This window comes from Miniopterus natalensis, chromosome 13, assembly GCF_054644295.1.
Source record: "Miniopterus natalensis isolate mMinNat1 chromosome 13, mMinNat1.hap1, whole genome shotgun sequence".
NCBI lineage: Eukaryota > Metazoa > Chordata > Mammalia > Chiroptera > Miniopteridae > Miniopterus > Miniopterus natalensis.
Window position 1 is genome coordinate 22142734 of NC_142093.1, and position 24742 is coordinate 22167475.

General features: G+C 35.8%; 1 protein-coding gene across 2 annotated transcripts in view; it reads left to right on the forward strand.

The window, feature by feature from the left end:
* The window catches only part of PPM1B (protein phosphatase, Mg2+/Mn2+ dependent 1B), a 52379-nt gene that overhangs the window by 1043 nt on the left and 26594 nt on the right, over nucleotides 1-24742 (forward strand). The gene's annotated exons all lie outside the window — the stretch shown is intronic.

The window sequence follows — 24742 nt, forward strand, 5'->3', positions numbered from 1 at the left end:
TAAAAACGACATAAGAGCAGCTAGGAAGCTGTTTTGGTGAAGTCACAGTTAAAGACCTTTAAAATAGGCTCCACATGTTTAATGTATCAAAATAAAGCTGGCAAGAGCCTTGTAAAAGGATTATTTAGGAATTTGAGTAGTCTTAGTGTTATGTAGCTATTTTGGGGAAAACATTCTGTTTCTTTTAACGAACGTTTACAACTCCTGTGATGTGAGAATTACTGAGGTTTATTGTGGGATTAACACAGGAACTCATTTTATTTGAGCTACTGCATGGATGTAGAAGTGGTAAATTGTTTAGGGTAGACAGGGTAGGTCAGTATGTTCTAGGAGATGGAGAAACATGCCATGGACACTGAATGTTAATAGACATTATTTCATTTACTTTATTGTGCAATAGCAAAGTTCCTATTGTTGGCCTACTTTTAAATAGAGCATTTCTAAGTAAATAGTGAGGCAAGTCATTCTAATTTTATAGTAGTCCTTTCCAAGTGTACAAGTTTTTTGTTTTTTAAATATAGTTGGGGTTATACTGTTAAATGGTAATTTTTAAAAGAAATATATATTTTTAGGCCTCCTGAATAGACAAATGTTTCAGTAGAACTTTTAAAAGTATTTAGAACAGATTTTTTTTTTAAGTCAACACATTTTCTTTTCAGGGATAATCCTAAATTGTACTGAGCTGCTTACCTTTTCAATGTCGTCTTTGTCTTTCTCTTTTTTAATGCTTGTTGTTTGTGTTTTCTCCTCTTCATTTATTTTTGTTCTCATAATGTCTTATTACAGTTTCTGCAGTGGTTCTTTATGTTGCATTATCAGCATGGAGTAAGTGTTTTTATTTGCTCTTTCATACCCATTAGTTAAGATCTCCCCAGTTTCTTGTACATTAACCTTTGGATGTGTTCATGTTGTAATAATTCCCTTAGAGGTGACCAGCAGAGCTTTCAACACCTGTTTTCTTATACTGGGTGTCTGATTTCTATGAAGACTCCAGGAATGGGTGAAAGCCTTTTCAGTTTACCTGACAGTCAGTCATGTCAGTAAATACTATTTTATGTTAGTAATTCACATATTATAATTACCGGATTCTTTAAGGTTACATCATCTGAAGGAATGGTATAGTGTCTAAATAGCTGTGTTTCTAAGAACACCTGATTCACAAGTTGACATTGTCTGAAAGAGTGGCACTTGTTGAAAGTTTATTTTCCTGTAATGTATATTTTTAATGGAATTTCTTGAATTAAAATGCAATGCTGATAGACTGTCTTTGGTACTCTTGGAAGAGTAGAATTTGCCATGGGATAGTGAGCAGTTGTGGAGATTCATTAAAAACTGGCTAAGCCAATAGTGGAAGGATTGCAAACATGCCCTTGTAAATGGGTTCATAAACATTTCTTTTATTGTACATGATACAGAGAGTGGTAAATCCCCCCAAACACACATTCATTGGTGTTAGTTACACATATTCACATATTATCTACAGTATATGAATATTTGTATATTTTATGTAACTGAAGTATTTTGTGACATTATCCAGCACAGAAAATAGTAAAATAGTATAATTCTAACTCTACAGTGGTCCTTCATAAGATATTACTAAGGTGAATAAAATTAACTTATTAAAATATCAGACAAGATATTTTACTTCTCCTGTGAAATAGGCCTTTCACAAGTTCACGGATTTTAAGTTGGGAAGCAGCTGGTAGTATCTGAGTTATAAGTTTTTTTAAGTTCTAAAAAGAATTTATTAAAATAGTACATAGTTTAAAATATAAAATTACAATTAGTGGTAAGACAGTTTGGGGGAATATGATTATTTATGGATTTTTAGTGATTTTTCACATTGTACTTGATTCTTTTTATTTTTTCGTTAAGTGAACTAATTTTAGAATTTGGAATGAAACAATACTACTATTTATATTAGCCTTAAAGTTTTATTGTAGAATGTGTGTACATATATATATATTTATACAGCAAACTTGTGGATTAAGAGAACTAATTAATTGGGCATAATGAGATAAGGTTCCTACAAACTAGGTAAACTCTGGAATTATAACCTAGAATACTTCCCATCTTACTATCCTGTACTCAAACTAAATGGTGAAAGTAAAGTGGGGTAGATTTTGGAAATAATAGTTTTTGTAGTTTTTGCTTGACGGCCATAAAATTTTAAAATGACAGCTTATTAGCTTCTAGCCCCAGCTCTAACAAGTATGGGTAAAGAAAGGGTACATGGGCTTCATAGTCTTTGTTTTTGTTGGTAACACATGTTTGCATCAAAACATTGATTTAAAATAAAATAAGTTTTGCCCTGGTTGGTTAGTTCAGTTGGTTAGTCTTTCCAATACGCCAAGGGTGCAGGGTCCATCCCTGGTCAGGGCACAGAGAAGAATCAACCAGTGAATGCATAAATAAGTAGAACAACAAATCCATGTTTCTCTCTCTCTCCCCACCTTCCTCTTTCTTTCTCAAATCAGTAAAAAACTATAAAAATAACTTTTAGTCTTTTGGATTAATTTAAGTATGCTAATATCTCTGATTAGGCATTTTGGGATCTTTTTTCAAATGAAACATTTCTAATGTGATTTAACTTCTTTGTGTAGGTTTTTTTTTTAAATCCTCACCCAAGGATATTTTTTCCATTGTTTTTTGGGGGTGTGTGTGAGGAAAACATCCATGTGAGAGAAAGACATCGATTGCTTGCCTCCCTCAGTCACCCTGGCAGAGACCAGGGATGAAGTATGTGCCCTTGGCCGAAATCCAACCTGGGACCCTTCAGTCCTTGGGCAGGCGTTCTAGCCACTGAGCCAAACTGGCTAGGACTTCTTTGTGTAGTTTTGAGTTACACTTTTTAACATTCTATCTATATTCCCTCCACCCCCACCAAAGAAAACCACCATTTAGACTAACTTGAGTGATTTGCTCAGGTAGTTGAATCAGTGTTATGATTAAGAGAAACCGTTATTAAATTCTTAATAATGTTATAAAGTTTTCCAAAAATGTAGTCTATATACTACAGTTTCATTTCTCAGACTGTGTAAAGATTTTGAGATTTAGTTTTTAGTATCATCCAGCAACCTAAGAAACAAATACCATGTGATAGCTCATTATCTTTTTTATCTTCTTAAGTTTTCATTTAAATTTCAGGGTGTTTTATTTCTCTCCTTCAATTTAATGTTAATAGACAAATATTTTGCCCTAAATTATTGTAAGTCATTACACAGGAGTTCTCCAGTAAATTTTTATGTATTACAGCTAGCTTGTGACCACATCTATATTATTTCTTGGCATTACATATACCTTTTATGATGATACACTTTGTAATGAATGGACTTACTTAACTTATAAAGTTATCTTAACAATCAACTGTAGTATTTTAATTTGTTAATATATTTAGACACTTAACATGGTTTGTAATATTTATTTATTTATTTATTTTTTAAATATGTCTTTATTAATTTCAGAGAGAGGAAAGGAGAGGGGGAGAGAGAGATGGAAACATCAATGATGAGAGAGTCATTAATTGAGCCCGCAACCCGGGCATGTGCCCTGACCGGGAATGGAACCCCGATTGCCTGGATCCTAGGTCAACGCTCAACCGTTGAGCCACGCCCGGCCGGGCTGGTTTGTAATATTTAAAGCACAGTTTACCAATTTAAAGCTTTTATGACTTACTAAATAGTTTAATATTCACTTGCTAATAAGAAAATGGATTCAAAGTTTTCTTTTGGGGTATGTTGAAATATCAAGATTATAATTATTGGTTTTAAATCTTAAAATTTAGAAACGTAACACTAGTTAGAAAACTTGTTTTGCATCCTTTTGAACAAAAGATGATCAACTATAACGTGGTCTGATAGTTAAAGGAGAGAGAGACAAACATTGGCAGACATCTATTGGATATTAAGGAACTTGTTTTACTCTTAGATATGGGACCGATTATTGGCAGTGATGTAGGGAGGGATAATAACTGTTGGTAGTATCGCTGTGCTCTCTACGTAGAATGTCCTCCACTTCAAAATAGGTTGTGAATGAAAAAGTGCATTTGTATGATAGAAACATGAAAAACTTTTTCCTTCATGGAAAACTGTTTTATAATGTGGTTATGTTATCTGGTATAATCAAATTTATGATTAAAGAAAAAAACCAAGTGAATAGATTTTGTTTGATAGGTAGTACATACAATAGTCCCCCCATATCCGCGGTTCTGCTTTTCCCAGTTTCAATTATTCGGGGTCATATTAAATGGAAAATACCTACAAATATTAGATGGAAAATTCCAGAAATAAAAAATTCGTAAGTTTTAAATTGCACACCATTCTGAGTAGCATGATAAAATCTAGAGACATTTCCCGGTACTATGTAAATCATCCTTTTGTCCATGGTATCCACCTCACTTCATCGCATCACGAAGGCATTTTGTCATTTCACATCAATCACACTAGAAGGGTGAGCACAATACATACAATAAGATAGTTTGAGAGACCACACTCACATAACTTTTATTACAGCATATTGTTATAATTGTTCTATCGTTAATCTCTTACTGTATCTATAAGTGAAATTTTATAATATGTATGTATGTATGTGTAGGAAAAACACGTATATAGGAATTAGTACTATCTGTGGCTTCAGGCATCCACTAAGGGGTCTAGGACTGTATTCTCGGCGGATCAAGGGAGACTACTGTACCTGAGAAGAAGCAGGTTTGATAAAGGGTCTATAAGAAGTTCTGGAGGATTTCAGAGCACTTTAAAGCTTGAGAGTAATGTCACCGATTCTTAAATCTAATTACATTTTATTTTCTTGATGTAGGTATGTATAAGGGTACTCTTAAGATTGAAAAGAGATAGGTAATAGATGTTCTTTTGTGTAGAAGAATCTAGGAATATGGGTACCTCACCTTTCTTGGCAGTTTTGCTTTTCCCCTCTTCTAATTAAAGCAGTCAACTCAAAGTTAAGGAACTGGCATTATCTGCAGCATACAGGTGACCCTTTTTAGTCCCTTACAAAGAGGAAGTAATTGACTCAGCAACTCTAAATAATAGGCTGTTTGGGAGGGGAGATCAAGTTTAGATATGAGAGGCTTCCTATTGCTTTTACTTATTCCAGGCTAGTACAGAGAAGTACAGAATTCAGTATTATTTAATAGTAGTTGGTTTGTAGGTTACCTCACCCCCAATCATTATCGTTACATTTACTAAGTGCCTTCTAATATGCAACACACTATTCCAGGCTGGGGACTCAAAACAGACAAAATCCCTGCCCTCAGAGATTTCCCATTTGAAAACACTTAATTTACATTACAACCTTGTTTTTTTTGTGGGTGGCTTAAATTATGATTGGAAAATTTGGGATATATGGTATTTTCTAAAATACTTAAAAGCTGTGATTAGAATTTCACTTAAAAAAAAAAAAAGGTTTTTTTTTTTTACTTCAGAGAGAGGAAGGGAAAGGGGAGAGAAATATCAATCCACTACCTCCTGCACTCCCCCTACTGGGGATCGAGCTGGAAACCTGGGCATATGCCCCTACCGGGAATTGAATTGGCTACCTCCTGGTGCATGGGACAACACTCAACCAACTGAGCCACACCAGCCAGGCAAAAATTCACTGTATATTTATTATTATTATTAATCCTCACTTGATATTTTTTGCATTGCTTTTCCGAGAGAGTAGAAGAGGGGGAGAGAGAGAGAAACATTGATGTGAGAGACATAGATTGGTTGCCTCCCACGTGGGCCCAGACTGGGGCCGGGGATCGAGCCTGCAGTTTAGGTATGTCCCCTTGACTGGAATCTAACCCAAGACCCTTCATTCTGCAGGCCAACACTCTAACCACTGAGCCAAATTGGCTAGGCATAATTTTTTTAATTAAGTATATTTTTATTGATATTTTTTTTAGAGCTAGAGAAAGGGAGAGGGAGGAGGGGGATAGAAACATCTATATCAACCTCAGTCGGCTGCCTCCTGCAACCTGGGCATGTGCCTTGACTGGAATTGAACCCCTTGTGGTGCATAGGTTGATACTCAACTACTGAGCCACACTGGCCGGACAGAAATTCACTATTTTTAACAAGAGAGCGGGAAGAAGAGTTTCTCTGTAATTGGACAAAAACTGGAATATGAAAAGAAATAGGAAGGGGGAAATATTGTTGTAAGCCAAAGAACCCTGGCTGGTGTGGCTCAGTTGGTTGGGAATCAGCCCATGCACCGAAAGGGTGCCTGTTCAGTTCCCAGTCAGGGCACATGCCTGGGTTGCAGGCTCAGTCCCCAGTAGGGGACCTGCAGGGAACAGCCTATCGATGCTCTGCTCTCACATTGATGTTTGTATCTCTCCCTTTCCCTTCCTTTCTCTCTAAAAATAAATAAAAATTTTTAAAAAACTAAGCCAGAGATAGAAAAGATATCGCTATATTAGGCGTGAGGAAAGCTGGGGGCTTCATGTGTTTCCATTTACTATTAACCTTGAGTAGATGAGTTCCTGGGCACGAGAAGGGGAGAAAAGGTGAGATAATGGGATCAGGGTAAACAGGACTTTTAACAAATCTGGCTTAAATAACTTGGGACGTACCAGTAAATATATGTTGTGATTTGTGTTTGGACAAGACCCTGTTTCTGTTCTTTGTGAGTACTGTATAACTGAAAGATTAGTGCAGTAGTGTCTGAAAAAAACTGATTCGTGACTGCTACTTCTGTTCTCTGATTATTTGACTATCCCGGTGAACATAGCTAATGGAGCCAAGCTGACTCTTAGTTTATTGTGCTCAAATTGGTCTATCTGTATATAGTTACTGCTTCCCTTAATTCCATAACTGTGGTGTATTACTCAAAGTTTTACTTTTGTTTTCCTGCATTGTAAAGTTTTGCATGAGGATGTCCTATTGCATTTAGCTACCAAGCAGGTGCTTAGTTGTTGTTTTTTCTGTTCTATAGCTATCTTAGTTTGGTAAAGAGGTCTCCTCCTGAGTTCATACAAACATTGCACACTTAAGTGTGAGTGATCTTTCATCTTTGTTTTTATTTTAATATATAATGGTGGGGGGTTTTTTGCTTTCTTTTGTGAGTCATTGAGTCAGAGTCTCATGTGATCTTGCTTGTTGCAGTGAGTAGATTTTTTTTTTTTTAAAGCAAATCCAATATAAAAATGAACACTAGTTCCATTCACCTAAAAGGTCTCATTTATAGCACCCAAAGAAGCCTTCAAATTATTAGTTTCACTTTTAATATATTTTTGTAACTGAATTTATCGCTTTTATCAAAATGCTGATGTGGTGCTAAGTTTGATCACTAGGTTAAGGTGGTGACTGCTAGGTATCTCAGTAGACAAGGAACACTTTCTCTTCTGTAATTACCAGGTTATTCATGGCATGCTTTGTTACTATTGCAAATCCATTTCTCCTTCAGACTGTCGTTTAATGGATTTACAGATTTTTTTTTAAACTGGGTCTCCACTGAGTCAAACTGTGGCTCATTGGACACATTTGGCCTGCTGCCTGTTTTTGTAAATAAAGTTTTATTGGAACAGCCATGCTCATTTGTTTACATATTTGTCTATGTCTGCTTTTCCACTACTATGGCAGGATTGAGTGGTTGTGACAGAAACCACATGGCCCTGCAAAGCCCCAAATATATTGTTATTTGATTCTTTGAAGGAAAAATTTTCTGACTCTTGATCTAGGATGTATGTATTGTTTCCTTTTTCTCATTGTTGTGGTAAGTGATAGTATAAAGTTGGTGTTTATATATTTGGTATTTATATGTAGTTCCTCCTGCACTCTGTAATATTATTCAAGGTATAATTGCTTTTAATGTGGTTAAAATTGTGAAGTTTTTGCTTATGTCCCCCAAACCATAAAGTATAACCAGTTAATGTTATACAGGGTATACAAGTTCATATATTAAAAACATAGTAGTCATAAAAATGTTATTAGGAGTTATGAACATCAAAGTACCCACAACCTAGCATAGTTTAGGAAAAAGAACATTACCACTATAGTTGAAGCCCTTCTATATATAATCTTCCTGTATTCCATCCTTTCCCATTACCCTGAATTTTATGCCTACCCTCACACATGTGATTTCCATGTAAGTATGTTGTATCTATGTTTGAATAGCATATATTAGTACTGTTTTAAGAGACTTTGTAGTTTTTGTACGTGATCATACTTGGAATCTCTTTTTTTACATTTTCATTTAACATTTTTATTAAGTTCTTGTTGCTCTCTTCCTTTTTTAAAAATAGTATTATATGTATATTACATAGTATTCCATTGTATCATAACACATTTTGTCTAGTCTCTTTGGATGGACATTTTGTTTATTTTTATAATCGTAAACAATAGTGCTGAAACATAATTTGCATGTCTTTTTGTATGTATGTGTGACAATTTCTCCACAGCACATACTTATGAGTATAATTGCTGAATTGTAAGCTATTCTCATTTTACAGCCTACCTAGATATTCCAAATTTCTCTTCAAAGTACCAACTTGTATTTTCACCAGTGGTATATAAAACTTTCTGTTGCTCTCTGTCATTATCAGCGCTGTCTTGTATAAATATAATGTTGGCTATTCACATAACTTAAATTTTTCTAGTGCCACATTAACAAAAAGGAACAAGCCAAGTTAGTTGTAATAATATATTTTATTTAGTATATTAAAACAATTTCAATAAAAATTGATGAGGTTTTTTTTGCACTCTTTGTTTATTAAATCCTTGAAATATTGTATGTATTTTATACTTAACAGTAAATCTCAATTTGGATTAGCCATATTTCAGATTTTTACTAGCCATATGTGGCTAGTACATAGCTACTATATGAGACAGCACAGCTCTCTATGTCCTTTCTACATTTGGTATTAAGGATCTTCTTTTCCCCCTTCAATCTAATGAGAGAGAAATGCTGTTTCATTGTGACTTTAATTTTGTATATTCATAGTAATTTTACTGTTAGGACATTTGCATTTTCCTATTGCTGGTGAGGGTGAACGTTCTTATCTCTTTTGGCCATTTGAATTTCTCTTTTTTTGTATTTGCTATTATCATTTGCCTATTTTTTATTTTCCTGTTCGTTTTTTTCTTGATGATAAAACTTTATAGGCATAAATACAGATTTCTTTTGCTATTAGGATGCTGACATTTGTGTTCATTGTGTTTAAGAGTTTTTAAGGATTAATTAGATGGTGTATCTGTAAAATGACATTATACATTTTAACCTAAAAGCAGTTTTAAAGTTACTCCAAAAATATTTAGATTGAAGTGAATGCTTGGAAGCGTGGTACTTGAATGGTAATGAGGGGGTGGGAGAGACAGGGTGATTGCTTTATACTTCAGGTAAACAATCTTTTGTATATGTGTATATGTATTTTTTCTTTCATACATTTCTTTTTTTAGCTTGGTCTTCCTCCTTTTTTTGTTTTTTTATTTCAGAGACAGAAAGGGAGAGAGAGAGAGAAAAACATCAATGATTCGAGAGTCATTGATTGGCCACTTCCTGCACACCCCCTACTGGGGATGGAGCCAGCTACCTGGGCATGTGCCCTCACCGGAAATTAACCGTGACCTCCTAGTTCTTAGGTCGATGCTCAAACACTGAGCCACGCTGGCTGGGCTGTTTTACCCCTTCTTTCCTTAACTGTAAGCCTAAGGGCCCCTAGGAAGAGCTAGACTGAATGGATTGTGGCCTAGAGCCAGAGAGGTTCTCAGAAAGGTCTGTAGGGGTGGTGAGTTGGGGATGCTTTATTCAGAGCATCTGGAAAAAAGCAAGCGATAAATTCATTAGTGTGCCCTCTGTCTGCAGTAAGTGGGTGTAATTGGCTGGGTGCTTTAAATGTGAAACACAAAAGTAAAATTGCTGGAAATCAAGAACTGCTTGTACTTAAATGTTACAGTAGATGATGGAGGTTAACCAGTGTTCCAATAGATTTTCAGTTCTCTGCCCATTTACTATTTTTTGTGAATGTTGGGATGGCTGACTAGGATATCCTTTCTTCAAGAAGTATCTTTTAATGTGTATTTTACTCAGTACCTGGTAGGTGCCACTGTTACAGGCAGGGTAGAAGGGAATAAGGAAAGCAAAAAATGTTAACAGGAATATGGATTACTTGTATAGGAGTGATGAGAAGGTGGGATGAAGGGTTGGGGATGGCATCAAGAAGGAGCTACTATTTCATAGGTTAGCTCGAAAGAAGGTAGGACAAACTGACTATGAGGTGGGGAGATGAGCATGATGTTCTTGGACTGTGTGAGGCCTACACAGGGCAGGTTAGAGAGGAAGGTTCCAGACTGAATATTTTGTGCTTAATGTCAGTCGGTGACTAGGAAACTACTACGTCTCTTTGGGACAGTTAAAGTATGTTTTAGGGAAATCAAGCTGGTGGTAATCTTCAGGGTGGTTTGAAGGAAGGGAAGTTGAAATCAGTTGAACCCAACCAGGAGGCCATTAGATAATCCAGACAAAGGGAAACTAGGCTCAAGATAAGGATGGAAGGATAAGAGAGACACGATGGAAAATAGTGACTGCTGTGTAGTGGTTGAATTTATATATAAAAGATTTATGGTTTTTAGCCTGAATTACTAGAAGAGGGATTATGAATAATAGATTAATAGGTAGTTGAACAAATAGGTTGGGATATGAAGGTGCTTAGTATAGAAGTGATTGCCGAAGTAAAGAAACTGGATCTAGGGGCAGATGTTATGTTTTTGGTTGAAGGCTAATTACTGTTTTGGAGGGCCCACTTCCCTCTTGAATGTAGGAGGCTGAAGGAAAAAGAATGTGAATGTGAGTGTTTTAATTGCTAGTGTTTTGAAAGTCAGTAGAAGTGTAGAGTTTTGGCAATGGAGGAGCTATCAACAGTGTGAAGTACCACAAAGTACCTTATCTTGAGAATCCTACTTTTTAGGACCAGACTGATGTATGAGCTAATTCTATTAAGCAGGAGCTAATTTTACCAAGCAAGACTGGTCAGTTTTTGAGTTATTTTGTCGGGAATATTGGTGACTGTCATACTGATATGATTATAGATAATATCATGACAAACATTAAATATAAAACATTTTACATATGTTGGTCATACTACGACCATGCCCCAGGGTAAAATCACTTGTGGATAATAGGACTATAACTATACAGTAGAGGCATGTTCTGTTCCACTTCATTAACTACTCATAAATATAGCACTAAAATAATTAGGCAGTCAAATCTGTAAATAAAATTCTTTTCAGAGCCTCATGAAACCTTTGTTGTCTGATACTTTTCTTAATTTGCTCTTTGTAATCTAAAACCATTTATTTAGGAGGGAGCAGAGAACAACTAGAAGTAGCATCATGTAGCCCTGAACTTATTCTCATAGGTGATTGCGATTAGGAATGGTAGTTATTTTATTCCTGGGCTTCTTTGCTGAACTTACAAAGGTCATCTCTGTCAGCATGTTTGAAATCAGTCTTGTAGTAAAAACAATCAAGCATAAAATCATGACAAAGTCCAAGCAAGGTACCTTTAGCCCTTGTTTCATCATTTAGGTAGTCAAATACAGATAGGACATGAACTCCTGGTTTCAGTAACATTAGCTGAAAAATTTATTGTTATGGTCAAGGGAAAAGTTATTTTACTTAAGAATGTTAAGCTTTTAGTGGACATGAGAAGGTAGCTGGTGACATATTCTTTATGCAGTGCCTACAGTACTTTAGGTTTTGCCTCACCCTTCCAAATCTATGAAGATCTGAAGTTTTTAAAAGCCATGGAAGCAATAAAAAGGAGCAAACTGATAATAAACACATGGATGGATCTCAGAAACATTATGCTAAGTGAAAGAAGCCAGAGACAAAGGAAGGAGTACATACTATATGGTTTTATTTACATGAAATTCTAGAAAAGGCAAAACTATTCTTCTGACAGCACATCAGTGGTTGCCTAAGTCTCGAGGTGATGGCAAGATGGACTTCAAAGGGACATGAGGGAATTTTTCCAAGTGATAGAAAGGTTCTGTATCTTTATTGCGGTGATGGTCACACAAGTGTACATACTGTTGGAACTCATCAAACTGTACACATAAAATGAGTACATTTTGTTATACGTAATACGACAATAGCCAGGGGTCTTCAGCAACACTTGGACAGTAGAATGGAACTTTATGGATTAGACTCCAGTCTGAGGTTTTTGGTATTGAATTGGCCCTTTTTTACAGTAAAGCTATCTAACACTGGTTATACTCTTGATGGTCTGACGGTGTTACAATTTAAGAGACAGTAACTCAGATTAATGCAGTGATTTTTGCCACATTTGAAATATAAGCAAATATATGTGTAAAATCAACTAAAATGTTCTGATAATACCTAGTTAAATAAAGGTAGGTTTTTGTTTTTTTCTGGTTTGGTGGTTTCAGAAACCACTGAGCCCTGGCTGGTGTGGTTAAGTTGATTGGGCGTCTTCCTGTGCACCAAATGGTTGCTGGTTTGATTGCGGGTCAGGGCACATGCCCGGGTTGTGGGCTTGATCCCCAATAGAGGTTGTGCAGGTGGCAGTCTATTGATGTTTTGCTCTCACATGGATATTTCTCTCTCTCTCCCTCCCACTCTCTCTAAACATCAATTTAAAAAGCCATTGAAAGAATTTCAGAAATGTAAAAGCTGTTAAAGAATATTTAAATATAGTTGAGCCTAGTTGGAAAAACTTGAGTTCAAGATGTTATCCATAGAAAAATTCTCTAAACATCAGATAATTTCTCGTCTGTCAACTTATATATGGATAGTTCATCCTGGAACATAAACTATAAGTATTTTTTCTGTTTAAATACATCAGATTTTATTTATGTATTAGGTTGGTTATGATAGACTAAGGTATGTTTTGTGGATTATAATGGTAATGATAGCTAATACTTTTAAAGCGCTTTATGCCAGGCATTAACTTACACAGTAACTGTGATGTAGGTGCTTTTAATACTCTTTTAGAAATAATTAGGTCAGGGTCACACAGTAAGTAGTTAAGCTGGCATTTGATTTCAAGTCTATTTCGTGCTACAGCCAATACCTTTAAAAAAAATTTTAAGAGAGATGGTGATTTAAAGGAGAGGCCATGACCTAGGGTTTCTCCAAATTCTCTGACCCACACTAAATGGCTCTTTCACACCCAAGAATCTGATGTTTCTAGCTTTTGACAGTCCATGATGGATCTGAGCTAATGGTCCTGGTGGCGATTGGGAATGAAGTTTCTGCCATTCCCAGTGTCGTTCCTCCAGCATTCTGACTCAGACCCTTTCTCATTTTCTTCCTCATCCTTACTCCTGACATCCTTACGTCATTGTCTCAAGTCAGGTTCCTCTGGAAGGCCTCATGGGAACAATATTCCTGAATTCTTACATGTTCATAGAGTTTGTTTATACTCTTTTATACTTGAAAGTAAATAGCATTGCTTTCTGGCATAAAGCATTGCTGTCAAAGTTTGATGACAGTCTGAGAGCGTGAGTGCATATTAGTCACAGTTTAGATAGGCACGTAGTCTTATTTTTATAACAAACTGTACATATCCAAACAGTGATAGGTTTATGTTTTTCTCATTAAATTCGCAGCTAAAGCAAAATGCCACTGTCGACAAAGCTATTTCCATTTTATGACCTACCTTTTCCTTATTGAAGGGCTAGGGGAGTGGACTGTTGCCCTAAATTTGAAATTTCTAGCTATGCTTTTGAGTTAGAACAAGAACATCTAAATTATTCTCATATCTGGTGAGCCTTATCATAAATTAATTTCAAAAAATCTGTAACTGACTTGATTGTTTTCATCATCTAATCTAGAGCTATACTTTTCAACCTTTGAAGGATTCCTAAAATGTCTAGCATATTCCCATCAGTAACTTCTCTCTCTTACTAAAGTTGGGTGTGGTCAAAGCTAGTTATGCAACTATGATACTAAAAACTGTTAAACGTGTCAACAATTAAACAAACCCTTTTGAACTTTTTAAATCTAAGTAAATGCCACTGATACTACAGTACACCAGAGTTGATTTGGAAGAAGAGAGAACTTTTGATTTAATAATACTGAGCATTAAGGATTGGAGGTTAGAATAGAGCCAAACGTTTTGTTTCTGTGAGGTTAGTGAAGGAGAAAGTATTCTTCCTTTGCTTCTCAGTCAGAGACTAGCGTTTAGGATTTCACGCAGATATTTGTGAAAGAATATGCTCTGTATAGAGCTGGATTAGTATTAGTACTACTTTTCAAGCATCATTTTGGGCATACTGAGTACGGATTTTATTATTACTATCGTTAATTTTAGTGACATGTTATACTAGTAAAAGCTGTTAACATGGGCATTGTATCTAGCAGCAGGCTAAGAGAGAAAAGTACTTGGTTACGTCATAGAAACATTTCTTGATAACCCTTAGAAAAATATGTGGCCTCAGTTAAAATTTGAAAATAAAAAAAGAATTCTGTTCTAAGAATTTCATGTGCATTAACTTTTAAAATTCTGATAACACTGAGGGTAGATTTTATTCTCCACATTTTATAGCCATTGAGGCACAGAAAGATTAAGTAACTTAACCAAAGTCATCTGGAATGCAGGAGATAAATGGAAATCTAGACAGTGGTTCTCGAGTCCTTGCTTTTAACTGCAAGTAGATAGACTCAATGTATTGAGGAAATACATTATATATTAAGAGATAATAGCTGAGAAGTTTTCACATTCCTTGAAGAAACCTGGATCATCTGACTCAGAAAGGTCATTGATTCTCAACTTCAAAGTAGAGTGTTTGAAAGTTTAGGGTGCTTTAGTCAGGCATCTGGGGCTACAGTCCACAATGTAAAAATAAGTTGTGTGCTCTTTCTGCTCTTTTTTTCCCTGCTATGATATTCTGGTTAAAGATAACACACCAGTACTGTTTTTATGAATGCTATAATAATTACTATTTGTTACCAGCAAGTAAGTTTCCTTTAAATCTATTTTGCCTTAGGTTTCTTCATTTCTAAATGCCATTTATTTCCTTTACAGCTGACTTTTTTAATTCAGAGAAACATGCTTCATATTTTACAATGGAAAGCTGTAAGAAAATAAGGTTAATTAAACTTTATTTTGCTGATCTATTGAGTAGTTTATATAGTTCAGTAAAAATAATTTTATATTTAACAAGTTTTAAAAGTTAATAAGTGTACAGTTTGAAATAGAAATAAAATGGCATAAAAGGCTTGTAATGAGGAAAATAGTGTTCTCCAGAAACAACAATTTTTGATAATATCTATGGGCTCTTGTGGTAATTACTTGCATTATCTTTAACAAAAATGTTTATAGAGCCCAGCCAGGCATGGCTCAGGGGTTGTGCATCGACCTAGGATCCAGGAGATCGGGGTTCGATTCCCGGTCAGGGCACATGCCTGGGTTGCGGGCTGCAGCCGATCAGTGACTCTCTCATCATTGAGGTTTCTGTCTCTCCCTCTCCCTTCCTCTCTCTCTAAAAAGTCAATAAAAATATATTTTAAAAAATGTTTATAGAACTATTTAATGATATTTTTAGATATTATCATTTGATTTTCTGCTTCAAAGGAATTTTCTGTTACCTAGTTTTGCTGATAGGAAGTCCAGTGTCACTTAGATTCTTATTTTTGTGTAGATGACTTTCCAGCTCCATTCTTACCCCCAAAAGTTCTTTTTTTTATAAACCATTTTTAATTGTGGTTAAAAGCACATAAAATTTACGATCTTAACCATTTTTAAAAGTACAGTAGTGTAAAGTGTATTCATGTTGTTGTGCAGCAGATCTCCAGAACTTTTTCATCCTACAAACTGAAGCTACACCCATTAAACGACTCCTCTTTATCTCCTCCCCTCAACCCTTGGTAGCCATCATTGTGCTTTCTGTTTCTATGAATTTGACAACTTTAGATACTTCATATAAATGGAACCATATAGTGTTTGTCTTTTTGTGACTGGTTTATTTAACTAATACAATGTCCTCAAGGTTCATCCATGTTATAGCATGTAACAGAATTTCCTTTTTAAGGCTGAATTCATTGTATGTATATACTGCACTTAGTTTATTCTTTCATCATCCATCATTGTACGCTTGAGTTGCTGCTACCTTGTCCTGGCTATTGTGAATAATGTTGCTATGAACGTGGGTGTGTAGATCTCTCTTCTGGACCTCTCGATGCTTTTGGGAATGGGATTGATGGATCATATGGTAGTTCTATTGTTAATTTTTAAAAAAAATTTGTTTTATTTTTTAGCAAGAGGAAGGGAGAGAGAAACATTGATGTGAGGACAGAACATTGATCGGCTGCCTCCTGCATGCCTCCTTCTGGGAATCGAGCCTTCAACCTCAGCCTGTGCCCTGAGTGAGAACAGAATGGGGGACCTCTTAATGCATGGGACAGTGCTCAGCCAACTGAGCCACACCGGCCAGGGCCTATTTTTAATTTTTTTGGGAATCACCATTTTGTCCCCAAAAGCTGAGTTCTGAAATTGTCTAGGTGTATCTCTGCACGTCTAATCTGCTATCTGCATATTCTAAACTTCGGGATCCTTCCATTCTCTTTTGTTAATTAATCATCATGCTTCCATCTGTTTTATACCTTACAAAGATTTTTGATATCTCTCTACCCATTGATGATGCCGTTGTAATAACCTGGTTATTATTTAACAGGAAAGGAACAAGGGAAGACCAAATAGTGTAGGTATGCCATTTATACAGCTTTGTCAAAAAGCTACACTTTAACGTTATCCAATTCTGTTCCCTGCTGATTGATGGGGGAAGGGACTGGACAAAGTCAGTTGAGATGCCTGCCCAGTAAAGGTCTGTGTGGCATGGAAAGGTGCCTTCCTGTCAGCCAGTCATTCCTGGGAAATCAGTGGCCAGAATGGGTGTGGCCACTGCAAGCAGATGCTAAACTTTCAAACAAAGAAGTAAGCTCTCTGCTCTCCTCTTCTCACTTGCCACGTTTCTGGCTCTCCTGTGGCCGGGGGATGCGCTTTATTTGTAAGTGTTAGACCAGTCGTCTGTTAAAACAGAAGTGACATTTATTTTGGCTAAACAGTTTCTGTTCTGCATATGTGTTTACATAGCTTTTTCACACTCCATAAATTGAACAGAACAAGTACTCATATTTTTGGATTGACTAAATTTTACTGTAAAATTTGTCAAGGAAATGGGTATTAATGTTACCAATTTTATCTAAATATTATAACTCTATCTCTTCTGTCTCTTGTTCCCTAGAAGTTATTTATTATCAGTTGGTCTTGATAGTTTTAGTTTTTACACTAAAGCATGCTTTTAATATTTTTGCTATGTGTCACATCTAAGCTAATCTATTTTGTAATTTTACATAAATAGCATCACACCCATCACACCTTCTCCAGCTTGCTTTGTTTTTGAGATTGATTCTCGGTAATAAATGTAGATGTAACCCATACTTTTAAGTTCTGTAGAGTGCATCAGCATCATTGTGTGCTTCTCCTAGTGTATAGACGGGAATTTCTCTAAGGTGGGCACTCTGTAATCGGACAATTCCACAGGAAGTTATGTACATCTTTACCAGATACTGCTCTTGAGTTTTCTGATGCTGTTCTAGTTCCTAATTCTCTTCGTATGACCTGTTTTTTCCCTCTGGGAATTTTCAGGGCTTTTATCTTAACAGTATTTTGAAATTTCAGTTACCTTTTTTGTTGTTGTGGTTCTACATTCAGTTTTGCTAGGCATTTTCAATCACTTATGTTGTTTTAGTGCTGGGAAACTTTTCTGAATCATTTCTTTGATAAATTTCTTCTCTTTGCTTTTCTTGTTCTTTCTGAAACATCTGTTAGTTGGATGTTATACTTTGGACTAATCCTAAAACTTTTTTTCATTGCATTCTCTCCCGTTTTGAGTCTCTCTTTTGGGAGAGAGTGGGGAGAGGTGGAAGAATCCTACTTTTTTGGGTGGTTTTTCCAACTTGATTTTGTAGCGTTTAACTTTTTTAAAGATTTTTTTTCACTGATTTTTTAGAGAGAAGGGGGAGGGGGAGAGAGATAAATTAATGTGAGAGTGAGAAACATGTATGGGCTGCCCTCTGCCCACCCACCACTGGGGATCCAGCTGCAGCTTGGGCATGCGCCCTGACCAGGAATCTAACTGGCAACCCTTCTGTTCACAGGATGACCCCCAACAAACTGAGCCACACTGGCCAGGGTGTAACCTTTTATTGTTAAAGGTTAAAATAAAGTCCTCATTTTAGTTCATAAGAACACTTTCTTTTTCTCAGAAAAACATTTTTATAACATCTCATTCTTGTTTCATGAATATTGTACTTTTTTCTCTTGAGGACTTTTTTTTTTTTTTTTTCTTTTCTACTTTGCACTGTTTTTTTCTGATTTGTTTTTTGTTTCTTTTGATTTATTATGCATTTCATGTTGTATATTTTCCTTCAATGTTTGGTACTCTTTGGATGGCTATTCATGTTTAAGCTTGAATAGCCGCCATTCCTTGTGTGAATGGACAAGGACTGTCATTTGGTAGGCCTCCCTGAATGGTGACCTGACCCCTGACCATTTTGTTGAGTGTTCCTGTATGTAAGTAATCTGAAAATACTTTTCTCTGGTACTGCTGAATTTCCTCAGAGCAGTAAAACTGTTGCCTGCTTGAGGTTTATAAAATTTCTGAAAGCTGGTTTGGGAAAGAAGGCTGAGGGTTTCAGCAGCATTCATTATGCAAATTTATAGTTTAACTCTGGCTTTCAGTAAGGCTTCTTATTCTGGCTCTCAATTAAATCTGCTGTGTCTAAATCCTGAACCTTTGTAGTTCAGACTTTTCAAAGTAAACTTCCAGTCTTTTACCATGTGTGGTAGTTTTAATACCTGTCTGCAGATTCTTTTTTAATGTTCCTCTGTGATAGGTTGGGTCTATATCCTCTGCCCTTGCATCTGAGCTGGCCCAGTGTCTTGCTTGTAACTTAACAGACTGCAGCACTGGTGACATTCAGAAAAGGCCAGGTTGTTTCTGCCTGGTTCCCTTGGGATATTCCCCCTGGGGAAAGCCAGGTGCCATGTAAGAAGCCTGACTACCCTGATGTAGTCAAACTGGAGAGACCATATACAGGCTCTCCCTGGCTGAATTTAGTCCCAGCTGAATTCCTAGGGAACAGATCCAGTGTGCCAATCATTTGATAAGTTTTCAGTTGAGTATTTCCTAAAATCTGAGAAATGTGAGAAACTCCAAGTGACAACTGCCCTTACAGTGAATGAACCGGTACTTTTACATTATTATTAACTAAAGCTCATACTTATGCATGTTCTATTATTTTTTACCTAATGTTTCTTTTTCTCTTCCAGAATTCTGTTTAGGATATACTACATTACATTAAATTACATCTCCTTAGGCCCCTTGTGGCTGTGGGAGTTGCCCAAACTTTCCTTGCTTTTTAGGACTTTGATAATTTTGAGGAGTCCTAGTCAGGTATTTTATAGAATGTCTCTATTGGGATTTGTCTAGTGCTTTCCTTAGGGATTAGACAGGGATTATGGGATTTGGGGAAGAAGACCAGAGATAAAATGCTGTTTTCATCACATATCAAGAGAACATACTGTGGCCGACTGTATAATATTTCATCCTGTAGATGAGGTGTTATTAGCCTCAACATCATGGATATTTGAACCATTAATTTTTTGCTGCAGGGCTGGCCTGTGCATTGTAGGATGTTTTACAGCCTTCCTGGCCTCTCTGCTAATTAGATGCCAGTAGTATTCCCTTCCCATGTCAGTTGTGACAAAAAAAAAAAAAAAATCTCTAAACATACCAAGATTTTGTCTGGGGGACAAAATCTCCCCTGGTTGAGAACTATTGCTATACACTTACTCCATTCTTCTATTGTTAGAAATGCAAATTATTTTTATTTTCAGTTTATATTCATTTATATTTCTTTAAAATATGCTGGTAGGTTGTTTGTTTAATCTTTTAAAATAATACAATATTTTGTACAGTTTGGGTTATTTAGGATAACTTCTCAGAAGTAGAATACTGGGTCAGAGCTCTAATTATTATATAATCTTGGTATTTTTAGGATACATTTCTAAGCTATGATTGGCAGAATCACAGGTGGAGAGATTTTCCATAGCCAGTTTATAATCCTTGCAACATATTGGTTGGTATAAAGTGTTCTACCTAACTGAGGCTTACCTTTAACTTCTTAAATAAACTTAATTTTGAAATAATTTTAGATTTTAAAGTTACAAACTAGTATAGAGAGTTCCTACATACCCCTCTAAACTTGTTTTCTTACATTACTGTGGTATATTTGTCTAAACTAAGAAACCAACATTGGTACTATTCTGTTTATTTGTATCTTACCAGTTTTCTATTCTCTCTTTCTGTGCCAGGACCCAATCTGTGTACCACATTACATTTAGTACCCTTGCTTTTTGAGTCTCCAAATATTTATATAACTATTTTGATTTTTAAAAAGAAGAAAAAAAAATTTTAAATGCATTAACCACTTAAGCCTTTAGATGAGAATGCCAGTTCTAAACTATTCTGCTTTTGTTTGAATTCTGATTTGCCACTTAAATTTTGTTACCTGGGTATACTAGATATTTCAATTTTCTCAAGTATAAAATAAGAATATTAATAATACTAGCTACTAAATTGCTATGTAATTGATGTAATTGATGCAGTGCACATCTATCTCAATATAAAACCTAGCATCCAGGAGCTCACAAAAAAACTAAGGATTTATTATTATTGCTATGTGTGTTACCTTTTAGTCAAAAGAACGGAAACCTTTGGGGAAAAATCTTGTCGTCCACTCGCTTAAGTCATTCCTGACACCACCTCATCCTTTTGATAAGAAGCAGATGGGATTGACAGATTGTGCTCTTTTTTAAAAAAAAAATTATCTTTATTGTTGAAAGTATTACAGATGTCCCCGTACCCACCCAACCCCACATTGATCCTCTCCACCCAGCATCGACTCACCCTACTCGGCCAACAAGGCTTGCCCAGTGTCCCAACTGTAGAAAGGAAAGGGGGAATTTTGCAGTATCTGAATGTCCTTTGTTGAAAATCTATGATTTGCTTTGTCTATAAAGATTTTCCGTTGAAGATTTCTTTGAGAATTGCTTGCTTTGTTGACATTTGTTTTTTTAAACGGTAGAATTTAAATGAGTTAATATTTGTGAAGCATTTAAAGAGTCTGCCACAGAATGAACATTGTGAAAGTTTTTGCCTATTGCTCAGTGCCTCAAACAAGATAAAAGCAGATTTTGATTACTTGTTATAATGAGCCTCTGGAGCAAAAGTTAATTAAAATAATTAGCGATTGAGAGGACCATTAGCCCTATCAGATTAGTCACCTGATTGTCCCTGAAGGGGCTTGGTTTCTGACCAGACCTCCCCGTAGTCTGCTCTATTGTGTTGTTCAGATGAATTCAAGCTGCTAACGGTACCTTTGGCCATAGTATCTGTCATTTGTACTTACGGAGGGATAAAGAGAGAATGAAGTTGTTTAGGCAGTTGTTTCTCTACATGTGTTACAATTTCAATTTCATTGCCATCAAAAGTATCCAAGTATGGTTGCTCAGGAAGAAGTGTGCCTAATTTTGGCAGAACCTAGAAAGACAGCATTAAACTTTTTTAAAAATTCTGGTTATGGAGAATTTCAGATGTACATTAAGGTTGAAATAATAGTATATATTGAGCCCTCATATACCTATCACCCACTTCAGTAATTGTTGACAGAGAGCCAATAGTATTTTTAAATTGCTATGAACTTCAATTTCATAGTAATTCTTTAAGGAAGAAGTTCCTGGAATAACTTCAAGGAAATGATAATCCATTAAAATGATGTATCTGCTGAGTCTTAATGGTTCACTGTGTCAATGTAGGTGATTGTCTCTTTGTTAGCAGGGGAAAAAAACCCTTTGGATATCAATATATTGACATTTATTTTAGATTTTTATTGATTATAACTTTTGATTGCTAAAAAAGGATTCACTCAAGGGATTTTACTAGTTGAAATAACATTCATTAAATGGTATCAGATTTAAGTAATTTTTATTACAATTGCATGTTTAAACTGGAAAAGGTACAACATGGTATATAATGGAGAGCATTTCTGTTACTCTTGTCTTCCAACCTCTTGACTTCTCTTCCTCAGAGGTTCCAATTCTGTGTTTGCTTCTAGAAAATGAATATGTATATCTATGTGCATGATCACACACACGTATATATTTTTTTTAAAATTGTAGGGCATTATATTTTATCATTAAATATGTATCTTGATTCATCCTATTAATCAGTTCCCAAATGAGTGATATTAAGATGGTTTTATGTATTTTACTTTTCCTAACAGTGTTGCAGCAAATAATCGTTTTGTATATAAGTAGGAGTAAACCTGTAGGTAAATTCTTAGAATTTGGTTGAAGAATATGTATAATTGCAATTTTTGGTAAATATTATTAAATTTCCTTTTACTGATAGCAGTGTGTGTTTCTGCATAATCTGGAGAAAATTATTACCAAACCTTTGATTTTTGCCAATCTGATACATGAAATCGATACCTCAATGTAATCTTAATTTTCATTTCTCTTTTAAATTTGAGGTTGGACATAGTTTAAGACCCATTTGTTGGGGGTGTTTCTGGTCCATTTTTCTATCACCTTGGTCATTTTCTTACTGATTTATAGGATCTTTGTATTAGGGAGATTAGTTTATAATATGAAATACAGTTCCTTAAATCTTATCGTGTAGTGTTCTATTGTTTTACTTTAGGCTTCTTTAATTTAGCTTTTTAAATTAAGCATTAACATAGTTTAAAGAACAAAATAATTCTACAAGCTCCTCTTCTTGGAGAAGATTCTCTAGAACCCAACCTTTTCGAACTCTTACGTTCCTGATTCCATTGGAGTTTATCTCTAAATCATGCTCTTCTACACACACACACACACACACACACACACACGTTTTATCCCATGTCATTGTTTCTTAAGCTTTTGTGTGAAACCTTTCCCTCTGTCTCTGAAAACTTACAGGCTCTTATCCATCTCCAGTGTTCTCAAGTTTTTTGATGATGTGCCTTTGTAAATGTCTATTCTCATTCATTGTGCTTGGCACAGGGTGGGCCCTTTCAATCTTGAAATGTATGCCCTTTTGTTTGAAAATTTCTTAAATTATTTAAAAATTTTATTTTTTTCCAGTTTTCTGTGTTCTCTTATTTCTATTTTTTGGCCCTTGAACCTCCCGGACAGATCCTGTCCTGTTTTACCATCTCCATCTTGTGCTCTAATTTCTGGGAGTTTCCTATAACTTTTATTTTCCCAGCTTTCTCTTCTGTGATTATGTCTTTACTTTACAGGACCTCTTTTGATTTTCTGAATGTTCTATTTTTCCTTTTAATAACATCCTGTTGTTTCATGAACCCCAAATATTATCTTTCTGAAAGGAGTTTGTTGCGGGCTTGCTTTCTCCCTTCTTTCCCTCTTCTCTTCAGTTTTCTTTTTCTAACCTATTCCCTTTTTCTTCAAAGCTGTCCTTTTCTGCTTGTTTTGACCCTCTCTTATATTAGGGAAATTCTTCTTTGTTTGGCCTTAGACTGACTGCTTATATTTTAAAGTGGGCATTGAATAGTTGGTTGGAAGCTATGTGACTGTGTGATTTGTTGGCTCTGAGGATCACTGCAGAGTAATTTTGATTTGGCTGACCTATTTTTTTGAGTAACCTCCAGTGTTAGTACCTTTAAAATCTTTTCTGTAGGGCTGGTGAGAGTCTAAAGAGAATAAAAGATTTTCATCTTTTGTTTAGAGGATATAAATTTGATTGTCGGCTTTTTAGGGACCATGTGTCTGGAAAAGGCTGGTATATCAAACAATAAGTATGTAAACTTTCACTTTTATGTTTCAAGTCTAGTTTCCAGTCCTCATCCCTGCCTAGTATTCTCCCGTTCCAAAAATCCTATTTACCTTCTCCAGAATTAAAACCTCTCTTTAGGGGTGAAGGAGTGGTATTCGTTCATTAAGCTACACTGAACCTGAGAGAATTCTGGGGAGCCAACTACTACTTCAATAGGCTCTCAACCAGAGAGCCTTTTGTTTTTAGCTCCAGTTTTACCTCCACTTTTAGAAGTACCAACAAAACCTGTGCCTTTTGGTGCAGTCTGAAGTTTTAACTTATTTACTTCTTTCTTTCCTCACAGCTGGCTTCGTTTTTAAGTTAGTATTCCACTAAGTCAGAGATCTTGGTCCTTCTGCCCCCCAGCTTTCACAGTTTCATCCCGTTAATTTTATCTTTATAGATTTAAAAAATCTCTTATTGCCCTGGCTAGTGTGACTCAAAATGGTTGGAGCGTCATCCCGTACACTGAAAGGTTGTGGGTTCCATTCCTGGTCAGGGCATATACCTAGGTTGCCGGTCTGGTCACTGGTTGGGGCATGTACAACAGGCAGCCAATCGCTGTTCCTCACATCCATGTTTCTCTCTCTCTCTCTCTCTCTCTCTCTCTCTCTCTCTCTCTCTCTCTCTCTATTTCTCTCTCCCTCTCCCTCTCCCTCTCCCTCTCTCCCTCTCCCTCCCTCTTTTTCCTCCCTCCCTCCTCCCCTTCCTCCCTCCCTTTCTCAAAAAAGTAAAAATGTAAAGTCCCTTATTGTAGTTTAGTTGGGATTTCAGAACAGACGAGAAACAATCGCTTGTATTCAGTCCATCTTCAACTAGAAATCTTTTATATGAATCATTAAGTGTTTTAGCTCATTTAGAGATAAGCTTGGATCAGGTGAAACTAAATTCTTGGCC